This window comes from Octopus bimaculoides, chromosome 4 (assembly GCF_001194135.2).
Source record: "Octopus bimaculoides isolate UCB-OBI-ISO-001 chromosome 4, ASM119413v2, whole genome shotgun sequence".
In the NCBI taxonomy this organism is placed as follows: Eukaryota; Metazoa; Mollusca; class Cephalopoda; order Octopoda; family Octopodidae; genus Octopus; species Octopus bimaculoides.
Genome location: NC_068984.1, coordinates 134,567,596 through 134,572,368, shown reverse-complemented (window position 1 = coordinate 134,572,368; position 4,773 = coordinate 134,567,596).

Genomic DNA, 4,773 nt, shown 5'->3' with positions numbered 1-4,773 from the left:
TATATATATATAAGGCGAGCTGACAGAACAGTTAGTACACTGAACAAAATGCTTAGCGGCATTTCGTCCCTCTTTACTTTATGAGCTCAAATTCCACCGAGGTCGACTTTGCCTTTAATCATTTCGTGGTGGTTAAAATAAGTACCAGTCAAATACTGGAGTCGAAGTAATCGACTTACCCTCCTCTCAAAAACTGCAGTGCCCACATTTGTAACCTGCATATATATGCGTGTGTGTGTGTTATTTTAATATATAAATTCACATCAAAATCACACATCTTCACAAACGGGGCAATGGAGTTAAACTATTCCATTCCCAGTGCTCATGTGAAGCTACGCTGTTTGAGTTCGTTGAAGTCATCGGTGTTCCGGTGTAAAATCTTCGATACCATCCATTTTCATGTTAGCTTCCGGTAATCCGAAATCGATCTCGTATTTACCCCCACCCTGCCACAGGCCCAGGAGTTAGCCTGAGCCTGGTTTCATACGCTATAAATATTATTACAACCCTCATCACTAGTACAACTACCATCACACTACAGTTACTACTACTACTACTACTACTACTACTACTACTACTACTACTACTACTACAGGAACACAATGCTAACAAAATTACAAATACTACCATCACTACAATTTCTACTACTGCTACCATCACCAACACCACAATTACTACTACTACTGCAACACAAGCACGAATAAAATGTGATTAATGTATGTTTTGAGGGGATGGGGATATAAAATCGCATGAGATAAGCTGAAGTTATTTTCTATGAAAGGATCATTTAACCCTTTAGCATTCAGATCACTCTTTCAAATCTAATTCTTATTTACTCACATTGCCTTGAATTAATCATACATTATCTCATGAGTTCAAGGTTTCTATAATGTGATTGTTTATTTTTTAGAATGACATTGTCAGGTAGGTGTGAGAAGCCAGATCTGGCAGGCTTGGATATAAAACAGGAAGAATATTTTGGCCGAATATGGCCGGTTTAAATGCTAAAGGGTTAAAACCGATTTCAGCCGACCTCTTCGGTTATTTAAACAAAATTTCAAGTTACCAGGAGGTAAAGTGAAGCGGGAGTGATACGAAATCGCTACGCTTGATCTGTCCTCCATGTCACAAAACAAAGGTTTCTAAGTTAGGCAAAAGAACATCAGTTTTGAAGAGAAGGAATTAGCCGGTACCATCAATCCCAATACATGACTGGTATTTTATTTATCGCCCCTGTGGGATGAAGAGTTGCTTCCGGCAGAATTTGATCTCAGAACCCAAAGATCAAGGAGCATTTTTCTGGCACTCGAACGATTCTGCTTGCCCACCATCTTTCCATGCCACTAATAATGGTTACAAAAATTAGCACAAAACCAACAAGTTTAAAGGAAGTAAAACGATTACATCGACCTCACTGTTCGACTGGTGTTTATTCTATTGACCCTGAAAGGATCAAAGACAAAGTCGATATCGGTAATACTTGAACTTAGAGCGTAAAGCGACGCGGAGCATTTTTGCCAGTACTCGACTGGTACTTATTTCGAGGATGAAGGGTAAATCGGCAGAATTTGAACTACTAAAATGGACGAAATGCCGCTTAGAATTGTGTCCAGCTCACCACCTTCCATGCCATTAATGTGACAGCCTTCAGCACTATTCCGCGAAATAAGCGAATCTATTTAAAACGTTGTTGACTTACAAGCTATAGTGCCATGAATCATGAGGCAAATTTTTATGAGTTTTATCTTTTTATTATTCATTATTCTTGTCTTCTGTTTCCTTCTACTTTTGTTCTTTTTTTTTCTTTTTTGTCTTGGACTTTCTTTTATTGGGGTCGCCATAAAAATAAATGTACGAGCTACGAAGTGTTGCCAAGGCGCGTGAACTAGTGTTTAAGATTCTTCGCTCATAATCATAAAGTTGTGAGTTCCTGAATTGAGTGGTGTGTTGTGTCCTTGAGCAAGGTACTTCGTACTTCACGTTGTTACTCTTTACCCAGCAGTGAGTACCAGCCGAGTAATAGAACAGCCTTTTCCGCATTTTCTTTGACTGTCATATATTCAATGTTTTCTTCGTTGAAGCTATTAGGGCCAAGAGGGTGTCTTTGTCTACTATCCTCGACATGAGCACTCAAAGCATTTAGCGAAAGCATGGTACATGTAAGCAAGTCATAGTTCATGAGTGACGACTGGTTGTACCCTGCTATGGTGGGTTAGCTAAGATGTATAAACTATGATGTGAAGGCGCATGGCGTAATAGTAGGTGTTGCATCACGATCGTGAGATCGTGGTTTCAACTTTGGGGCTGGACAGTGCGTTGTGTTCTTGAGAAAAACACATCATCTGAGTTTGCCTTGCGATCACTTCGACACCTGACGTGTGGTACACCATGCACTTGTTCAGGCAACGTCAATTTGATGGACGGAGTGAACTAATGTACGGCGCAGACATTTGATCACTATAAACTAATCTTTGTGTTGGTTATTCAGCAAGAAATTGCAGGATAGTCTTTCTCGGACTACGAGAAACTGACGTCATAAGCTATGATGCAGGAGCTATAGTGCATACGTAAGCGTTATACGTCAGAGAACTATGATGTAAGAGTTATGATGTATAAGCTAAGACGAAAGAGTTACGGTAAAGTGGCATTTAGTGTATGAAATATGATGTATGAGATATGGTATACGAGCTGTGGTATATGAATTGTGATATGATTTACGATGCGTGAAGTATGATGCATATGATATGCTGTGCAAGCTATGATGCAAGACCTATCAAGACAAAGAGCTATGAGATAAAATAGGTTTGTGCGTATGTGTGCATGTGTGTGTGTGTGTGTGTGTGTGTGTGTGTGTGTGTGTGTGTGTGTATCGTGGGTGCGTGCGTATGTGTGTTCTTATTCTGTTCAGTAATACTCTGGGTGCGGCCTGATGTGGCGCAAGAAATCTTAATGCAATTAAGGGGTCCCCTTTTCAATTCAAGCTTCATACCTTCAATGACCCACTTCTTGGTGCTAGCTTGAGCCTCTAGCATATTGCTAAGGGCTCAGACTAGCACCAAGGAGTGGGTTTTGTGTGTGAAAGATGACGTTATAGGAGCGGGGTAAGTGGAACTCTCTGTAATAGCCCACGTTCCCCTTTAGAGAATGTGACACTACAACCACCATTGGTGGTGGTGGTGGTGGTGGTGGTGGTGGTGGTGATGGGGGGGGGCTGCTGCTGTTTTCGTCATTTACTACCGGTGATGGAGATGGTGGTGGTGATGACGATAATGATGACGATGATGATGACGATAACGGTGATGTTGCAGCTGAATATTTCTAGATCTCAGTCTTACTCCAGCACCGCGACAATTGTGTCTTCGATAGTGACTACTATTCTACATCTTCTACTAACACTGCCACCACCACCACCACTACCACAATCCGCCCACCCACTACCTTACCACTTCCAGTTTAGTTGTGCATTAGCACCAGCTACACCAACAGCAGCAGCAGCAGCAGCCCAAACAGTAGTAGACTTCACACTATAACCTTCCCTCGTTCTCTCACTCTCTCTCTCTCTCTCTCTGCCCCCCTCTCTCTACTCTGGACATTTCCTCCCTCTTTCTTTCCCCCCTCTCTCTCTCTTTTCTCTTCTCTCTTCCCTTCTCTCTCGTTGTCACTCTCAGTCACTCTCCTATTGTCTATCTGCCTCTTTATTTATCTAGTTTCTTTACATAAACCTATTGCTTCTTCTTGTTTTCTTCCTCATCCTTTTTCTTTACATCTCACCCTCGTACTATATATATATATATATATATATATACATACATATATATATATATATATGGAGTGAGAGAGAGGGAGGGGGCGAAAGAATAGATAGATAGATAGATAGATAGATAGATAGATAGATAGATAGATAGATAGATAGATAGATAGATAGATAGATAGATAGATAGATAGATAGATATAGGTGGGAGGGCGATAGATTCATAGATGCCATACTTACATACTTGTGGATATGTATGTATGTATGTATACATGTATTGCTAGCTATTTGTCTGTGTTTCCCTTCCTCTCTTTATCTATCTATATATTTACACATCCATCAGCTTATTGATCTGTCTATCCGTATATTTATCGACCGATCTCATTCTTTCCCCCAATCTGGCCATCCCTGCTTCTACTTACAATATATATATATTTCCATCGATGTAGCGAGCTTTCTAGCTATCCATCCATCCATCAATCCAGCTTTCTGTCTATCTCTTTATATATTTGTTTGTCTGTCTGTCTGTCTTTTGGTCTGTATGTCTTTAAATCTACATTTCACGTCTATCTGTCTATCCATCTGCCTGTGTGTCTCAGCTTATGTGAAGGAAAGAGAGAGACAGGAAGAGAGAGAGAAAGAGTGATAGTGTGTTATTTGTCTAGGCACCTGTTTCACTTTATTTAATATTTTTGTCCTTCCTTCCCTCCTCTCTCTCTATCTCTCTAGCTCTCACGCTCTCTCTGTCAATCTATCCATCTGCCTATCTCTCTCTGTCTCTCTATCTTTCAAATCTATGTAAAACTCGGCTATTAAGTCCTTCACTACAACCGCTACTTGTGAGTGCAGCTTGACTTCCATCTACCTTCGTTGCAAGTCAGGAAACAGTAGTAGTAGTAGCTGTTATCTGTATATGCTATGCTGGTGGTTGGAGTAGTTTACATATTTGCATACATACATACACCTAATAAATATATATAAATATATATATATGTATATATATATATATATATATATATATA